This window comes from Urocitellus parryii, chromosome 5, assembly GCF_045843805.1.
Source record: "Urocitellus parryii isolate mUroPar1 chromosome 5, mUroPar1.hap1, whole genome shotgun sequence".
In the NCBI taxonomy this organism is placed as follows: domain Eukaryota; kingdom Metazoa; phylum Chordata; class Mammalia; order Rodentia; family Sciuridae; genus Urocitellus; species Urocitellus parryii.
Window position 1 is genome coordinate 113,494,793 of NC_135535.1, and position 9,176 is coordinate 113,503,968.

Below are 9,176 nucleotides of genomic sequence, written 5' to 3' on the forward strand. Positions count from 1 at the left end.
ATGTGTTTGTAAAGTTAACAAGTATGTGAATTCCTGTCTCCCTTTCTCTGTAGCCTATTCAGCACATGTATTTTTACATGCACATATAGAATCCTACCTGGTATCCCACGTACATTCTTGTGAGGAGGCTGACATGGCAGATACAAATTGTGACAAGAGATCACTCCTCGTAAATGCTGTTGGAACTGAAAATTCAACCTATGGGTGAGCTTTCTACTTGAACAACATGATACATAAATCCATGTTCAGTAAATTAAATATTTTTGGATCTGTGGATGATACATATTTCATGATGAATTTTGATTGGCATATATATTTCGACTTTTTAAAGTCTCTGTGTGTTTGTATTGTTTGAATGTATGTATATATGTATATATATATATATATATATATATATATATATATATATATACAAACACACACACACACACACACACAAAGTCTCTCTCTCCAGATTTTTCAAAGTATGAAATATATGTGTCTTATTATACACTCCCTAAATTCATTCATGTTCATGTATGTGGATTTATAATCATCTTTTCCAAAGATTATTCTCAGAAATATTCATCCACCTGAAATACACATTTGTTTCCTAGTGAATGGTCCTTAGAAATCCTAATATTTCTAAAGTAACTGACCGAGTTTAGCATCAATGCAAGTAGATTCCTATGATACATGATGTGTATTTTGACGTTTTTTTTTTTGACACTGGTACATCACTATTTCTTCAGTTGATGCACATCATAGGATATATATTTCATCCACAAGTTCACAAATTTACAGGCATTTGGTTCACTTTCAATCACTTCCTGCTTCAGAACACATGTACTCCTGTATATTTCTGGACTGGTCTTTTCATGAGACTTCTTTCCAAACACATTATTTTCGATTTCCATAATCACTTTTCAAGCAAATCTCACACAGCCTTCATGGTAAACCAGAACCCTAATATTACCATTAGATATATAACTGGTTGGAATGAATGATTGTGTATCAATATTAGATTTCCTATATATTTTCAGGTATCAGTTCAATCCATTATGTAAATTGGAACCAGTTATACTATTTATTCACAGTATGGTCTATTCATGCATTATCTCTATATTCATAGACACAAGGTACACCTATTGGTGCCCCCAAATACTAATCAACACGTCTTCAAGATATTGCTCCCAGAAATGGTGGAAGAAATACTCATGTCACCTGATCTACATATACATTTGATCACAGTGATATTCTGGACACATAATGCAAAGTTCACACTTATGATTGTACCAAAGTCTAAATGGAAAGTGAGCATGGATTACTAAACACATCCTTGTCCAGGGGCCTAATGCTCTCAAATGTCAATCCTATTGGTGACTACACAGTTGCTTCGTCCTAAGAGTACATATTCAACCTCAACCCTGTTGAAAATATCTAATCCTATCACTCACTTTATACTTTGACTGATTTCCCAATGTTTCTATTGATATCTGCTCTCCTACCTAATTTCCCATATTCATTATTGTGACTGACTCTTCACATGTGCTGACATTTAAATCTACTCTCTAACTGACACCCTACTGCTAAAGAACTTTTGGTCCAAATGTTATACTCACTCTTCTTCCTAAACCTACTGACTATCTTCCTAATCCTACCTACTATCCCTTTTTGATTGGATGTTCTCTTCCACATTCAATCATCCAAGGTACAAGGTCTTATGCCATTGTATATCAATTGATCTGAGACATCTGTACAGAATGTAATTCAAAGCTAAGTATCCCAGTCAAGGGCCCAATGCCCTTCTGGGCTTCAAAGCTTACTTAGATTTCTGTTGTCATACATATACTTCACCTATACATTATTATATATATCGCAGGTTCCCAATACCATTCTTCATCCAGTAGAATGATTCCTAACCCAAATCAAACATGTTCTTACCCCTAACCATACACTGTTCCCTCAATCCAACTTTACAGAAGAGCAGGGACAGAGTTGGTCTTACAATAGAGGAATGTAGGGGATCTTCCACCTGCTGAGAACTCAAAGGTCCATGCAGAAATGATCCCTGGAGAAGAAGTAGGCAGCTCTGAAGGACATGAGAGAGAAAAAGTCATCTTCCATGGCAAACAACCTGGTCAGGATGAAGGGTTGTGTCTGTATGAGCCTCTCTCTTCTTAATGTAGACAAGATGGACCAAACCAGGCCTGTGTGGAAAGCTGTTCCTGGGTGCCTATGGAGGATATACCATTCTAACTTGTGAAAGTGTCACAGGAAGCAGGGGCAGCCTCCATCTCATAGGACCCTTGGAAGCAACTGTTAGGACAATTTGGTTGCCAAGGCAGTGACCTCATTCAGTTCCTGAAGGAAGTGACCTCACCTCACTTCCTTGGTGATGGAACTCTTTGAACTTGGCAACCAGGAAGCCAGGCACCCAGAGCCAGTTTCAGTCCCAGTCCCAGTGGGCTGACTTGTTTGCATTTACCAAGGAGAGAGTCAGTCTTTCTTGGTACCTACTGATGTGAGGATGACCAAATGCCAGGAAAGCTCTGAAGAGGGGACTTTTCTGAGAAAGCAGGTAGTGAGTGGCTCACTGGTGGCTCCTGACAACTTCATTGAGTAGGCCAAGGAGGCCAGATCTGAGAGAGGACGGGCCATTTTGGGGGAACATTGTATGGCCCACCAGTCAGAAGACACTCCAGATAGTCACAGACCTACTTGGGGGAAGGAGGTGCCTTAGTGGGTGTGGGTGTGAGTTTATGGTTTTGTCTCATGTTCTGAGAATAGGTAGGAAAGGCAGTTTGTTTGGTTTGGAGTGGACTGTTTCTAGTAAGTCATTTGACAAGGCGAGTGTTTCTATGTCTGTGTATCCCACTGTATCCCTGGTTGTAGACATTGGAAAAGAGAATGAATCAATGGATGCGTCCTGTCTAGTAGAAAACTTTCCAGCATTCATCCTTTCCAATTTATGAATGGACTGGGGCTTGCCTTATCTATGGGCAACACCTACTATCTTGCTAAGTTCCTGTTTTCTTCCTGAATTCTGGCCACTCTCCAGAATTGGCTCATGGTTTTGTGTCCAAGATATGTACCACCTCCCAGCTCTGTGACATGGCCGTGTACTGGATAACTGAAGGGAATGGCAAGCATCTCAGAAAACTCAGATATCAGTGTGACCAGTAAAGTGTCAGTGGAGAAACCCTGCTTTGGGCCTTTTGCTTACCTATTGTTCTGTTGCCCTGACTCTCAGGAAGGTCTTTGCCTCAGGCTACCCCTTTGTGAAGCCTGAAGTAAACAGTTTTCAAATGGAAATGAAGGGGCATCACCTGTGGCTTTTTGCTTAATTCCTTTGCAAAGGGATGTGTGTGAATCAGCCTCTTGGCCCTGTGTGAGGCTGTGGCTTAGATTCTCAGCACCTGATGGATTAAAGAAAGATCCCATGTGTGCATCCAAAGCCAAAATGGCAAAAAGAGCAGTCATTGTGGATGAAGCCTCTCACTTTCCTCTGGAAAGTTCCTGACCTCCATCAAGTGAGAATAGGGATCCTTTGGGTCAAATGAGTTCTTCAAAGCCCTGCAGAGGCTATCCCATAGGTTCTTGGGTTTTCTCATGTCTCCAATTCACAGAAAGAATCTATACCCGAAAGTCAGTAGTCCTCAATTTGGAGAAGCAGAGCAGTATTAATGGCAGGCGTATTTGATCACTCCTGGTTCACAGGCCACCCTGACATTAGGCAAATGAGGGGCAAGGGAGCTTATTCTAGACACTGTCTTGGGCTGCCCCCTCATGGAAACCTCCAGCCAGAGGTTATGATGAGTGTCTATATGGAAGAAGATGAGGGCCATGTGGCAGTGTTTTGGTTGGAATTGTGGTCATTTCTGTGGCGGTTGGAAGGGATGACTTTGTCCACCTGGGCTTGAACTCTGGCGTGATTCCCCTTAGAGACTGAGTTCTGGTACTGAACTCAGAGAAGTATTGCCATGAATTGTGTTGGGATTTTAGGAGGCCACGCATGAGAGTTGCCCTTGGAAACTGAGATCTAGGCCCAGGGTGGCTTTCCACAGAGCACTGGGAATCTCAGCCAGGATATCACATGATTTTATTCTTAAAGACCTGGCAGCCATAATTGAGAGTCAAAACACACAGGGACCTCACATTGTAGACCTCAATGGGCCTGGCTTGATGTGACCTTTTGGCCACTCTTGGGAAGCCTTGCCTCTGAGTGTTTCTCCAGAGCTTTCATTGAAATGAGCTTCCTCACCATTTAGTGGTTCCTGAATGAATAGAAACCCACAGTGCCTCCAAGTTCATCCTTGAGAAATGGCTTGATAAATACCATGAAATTTTTGAAATTCCCATGACCACGTGGCACTGGAGAACCTTTGGGTGTCCTGTTGCTGATCATGAGTGTACCAGACAGTGCCTTGATTGACTGGGTTTCATGAAAATGGTGTAGAACAGAGATGCCAGTAAGTTGGAGCCTGCTGATTAGTGGGCCTAGAGCAGTGGTGTGCAGGTGTGTGATAAAACATCTGTGGTGGGGCCATGTGGATCTGCCATTGGCTTCCACATGGCTTGTGACTGACACGGTGCAGCCAGCAGACCCTTATATGTAAAGGCATCTTGTTCTATGGAGAGGTTTCCGGGCAATGTTCAGAATCAGGTTGCTATGGTCAAGGGGGCAAGCTCTGTGGGATAGAAGCCTGGTTGGTGCATTCTCCTAGGACCCTGAGTCAGCACACGTGACAGAACTCCCTCCAGCACTGTGTCCCAGTTGAACTCCTTGTATTTCATGAAGCAAATAGGAAACTCCCAGTGAAGCAGCAAGAAACACTAGGAAAAGTGGAGGATGACCAAATGGCCTCACAGTCCACACGGGGAAACACTTAGACCCCAGTGGCCACAGTTGACCTACAAAGAGAGAATTCAGCACTGCTGCCTCATGTTCATTGGAAAATCAGAAACCATGTCCTCCAGGCCACATAGATGCAGACCAAGCTTTGATGGTCTCACTACAAAGGAAGATAAAGCTCCTGACAACAACATATATTTCAAGGGTCCAACCTCAGAGGCAGTTTCCCAAGAAGTCTTTAGGCCAGCAGAGCTCCATGTTTGGGGAGTGTTTACCCTGTCCCTTACTTATGGAAACTCCTCTACCACCTCCAAGGTTGTGAACTCCTGAGCATTTTCCATTGTATATATGTATTCACAGATTTTCTAACTCTTCTCTTCGAATCGTGTCTTACTTGGGGCAAAGGTAATGTCAAGGCATTGTTCTTGATGAGAGTGGGAAGATTTTTGTGTAGCACAGAATTGCATACACATTGGATTCATTTTCCTATTTTCCATTCAAAATACTGAATCCCTGACACTAACCCATACCCTCCTAGACTCTGATTACCAATCCTGATATGATGGAGGAAAATAACACAAACAGAATAGCAATACATGCAGTTCAGAGGAGGCATGGTGTATAATTGGACTTTCCTTTGGCATTGTAAAGGCTAGGTGTTATAAATCTAGTCCAATTTAAGAGAAGTAGTTCTCCATGTGTTTGTAAAGTTAACAAGTATGTGAATTCCTGTCTCCCTTTCTCTGTAGCCTATTCAGCACATGTATTTTTACATGCACATATAGAATCCTACCTGGTATCCCACGTACATTCTTGTGAGGAGGCTGACATGGCAGATACAAATTGTGACAAGAGATCACTCCTCGTAAATGCTGTTGGAACTGAAAATTCAACCTATGGGTGAGCTTTCTACTTGAACAACATGATACATAAATCCATGTTCAGTAAATTAAATATTTTTGGATCTGTGGATGATACATATTTCATGATGAATTTTGATTGGCATATATATTTCGACTTTTTAAAGTCTCTGTGTGTTTGTATTGTTTGAATGTATGTATATATATATATATATATATATATATATACACAAACACACACACACACACACACACACACACACACACACACAGTCTCTCTCTCCAGATTTTTCAAAGTATGAAATATATGTGTCTTATTATACACTCCCTAAATTCATTCATGTTCATGTATGTGGATTTATAATCATCTTTTCCAAAGATTATTCTCAGAAATATTCATCCACCTGAAATACACATTTGTTTCCTAGTGAATGGTCCTTAGAAATCCTAATATTTCTACAGTAACTGACCGAGTTTAGCATCAATGCAAGTAGATTCCTATGATACATGATGTGTATTTTGACGTTTCTTTTTTTTCGACACTGGTACATCACTATTTCTTCAGTTGATGCACATCATAGGATATATATTTCATCCACAAGTTCACCAATTTACAGGCATTTGGTTCACTTTCAATCACTTCCTGCTTCAGAACACATGTACTCCTGTATATTTCTGGACTGGCCTTTTCATGAGACTTCTTTCCAAACACATTATTTTCGATTTCCATAATCACTTTTCAAGCAAATCTCACACAGCCTTCATGGTAAACCAGAACCCTAATATTACCATTAGATATATAACTGGTTGGAATGAATGATTCTGTATCAATATTAGATTTCCTATATATTTTCAGGTATCAGTTCAATCCATTATGTAAATTGGAACCAGTTATACTATTTATTCACAGTATGGTCTATTCATGCATTATCTCTATATTCATAGACACAAGGTACACCTATTGGTGCCCCCAAATACTAATCAACACGTCTTCAAGATATTGCTCCCAGAAATGGTGGAAGAAATACTCATGTCACCTGATCTACATATACATTTGATCACAGTGATATTCTGGACACATAATGCAAAGTTCACACTTATGATTGTACCAAAGTCTAAATGGAAAGTGAGCATGGATTACTAAACACATCCTTGTCCAGGGGCCTAATGCTCTCAAATGTCAATCCTATTGGTGACTACAGGGTTGCTTCGTCCTAAGAGTACATATTCAACCTCAACCCTGTTGAAAATATCTAATCCTATCACTCACTTTATACTTTGACTGATTTCCCAATGTCTCTATTGATATCTGCTCTCCTACCTAATTTCCCATATTCATTATTGTGACTGACTCTTCACATGTGCTGACATTTACATCTACTCTCTGACACCCTACTGCTAAAGAACTTTTGGTCCAAATGTTATACTTCTTCCTAAACCTACTGACTATCTTCCTAATCCTACCTACTATCCCTTTTTGACTGGATGTTCTCTTCCACATTCAATCATCCAAGGTACAAGGTCTTATGCCATTGTATATCAATTTATGTGAGACATCTGTGCAGAATGTAATTCAAAGCTAAGTATCCCAGTCAAGGGCCCAATGCCCTTCTGGGCTTCAAAGCTTACTTAGATTTCTGTTGTCATACATATACTTCACCTATACATTATTATATATATCGCAGGTTCCCAATACCATTCTTCATCCAGTAGAATGGTTCCTAACCCAAATCAAACATGTTCTTACCCCTAACCATACACTGTTCCCTCAATCCAACTTTACAGAAGAGCAGGGACAGAGTTGGTCTTACAATAGAGGAATGTAGGGGATCTTCCACCTGCTGAGAACTCAAAGGTCCATGCAGAAATGATCCCTGGAGAAGAAGTAGGCAGCTCTGAAGGACATGAGAGAGCAAAAGTCATCTTCCATGGCAAACAACCTGGTCAGGATGAAGGGTTGTGTCTGTATGAGCCTCTCTCTTCTTAATGTAGACAAGATGGACCAAACCAGGCCTGTGTGGAAAGCTGTTCCTGGGTGCCTATGGAGGATATACCATTCTAACTTGTGAAAGTGTCACAGGAAGCAGGGGCAGCCTCCATCTCATAGGACCCTTGGAAGCAACTGTTAGGACAATTTGGTTGCCAAGGCAGTGACCTCATTCAGTTCCTGAAGGAAGTGACCTCACCTCACTTCCTTGGTGATGGAACTCTTTGAACTTGGCAACCAGGAAGCCAGGCACCCAGAGCCAGTTTCAGTCCCAGTCCCAGTGGGCTGACTTGTTTGCATTTACCAAGGAGAGAGTCAGTCTTTCTTGGTACCTACTGATGTGAGGATGACCAAATGCCAGGAAAGCTCTGAAGAGGGGACGTTTCTGAGAAAGCAGGTAGTGAGTGGCTCACTGGTGGCTCCTGACAAGTTCATTGAGTAGGCCAAGGAGGCCAGATCTGAGAGAGGACGGGCCATTTTGGGGGAACATTGTATGGCCCACCAGTCAGAAGACACTCCAGATAGTCACAGACCTACTTGGGGGAAGGAGGTGCCTTAGTGGGTGTGGGTGTGAGTTTATGGTTTTGTCTCATGTTCTGAGAATAGGTAGGAAAGGCAGTTTGTTTGGTTTGGAGTGGACTGTTTCTAGTAAGTCATTTGACAAGGCGAGTGTTTCTATGTCTGTGTATCCCACTGTATCCCTGGTTGTAGACATTGGAAAAGAGAATGAATCAATGGATGCGTCCTGTCTAGTAGAAAACTTTCCAGCATTCATTCTTTCCAATTTATGAATGGACTGGGGCTTGCTTTATCTATGGGCAACACCTACTATCTTGCTAAGTTCCTGTTTTCTTCCTGAATTCTGGCCACTCTCCAGAATTGGCTCATGGTTTTGTGTCCAAGATATGTACCACCTCCCAGCTCTGTGACATGCCGAGTACTGGATAACTGAAGGGAATGGCAAGCATCTCAGAAAACTCAGATATCAGTGTGACCAGTAAAGTGTCAGTGGAGAAACCCTGCTTTGGGCCTTTTGCTTACCTATTGTTCTGTTGCCCTGAGTGTCAGGAAGGTCTTTGCCTCAGGCTACCCCTTTGTGAAGCCTGAAGTAAACAGTTTTCAAATGGAAATGAAGGGGCATCACCTGTGGCTTTTTGCTTAATTCCTTTGCAAAGGGATGTGTGTGAATCAGCCTCTTGGCCCTCTGTGAGGCTGTGGCTTAGATTCTCAGCACCTGATTGATTAAAGAAAGATCCCATGTGTGCATCCAAAGCCAAAATGGCAAAAAGAGCAGTCATTGTGGATGAAGCCTCTCACTTTCCTCTGGAAAGTTCCTGACCTCCATCAAGTGAGAATAGGGATCCTTTGGGTCAAATGAGTTCTTCAAAGCCCTGCAGAGGCTATCCCATAGGTTCTTGGGTTTTCTCATGTCTCCAATTCACAGAAAGAATCTATACACGAATGTCAGTAGTCCTCAATTTGGAGAAGCAGAGCA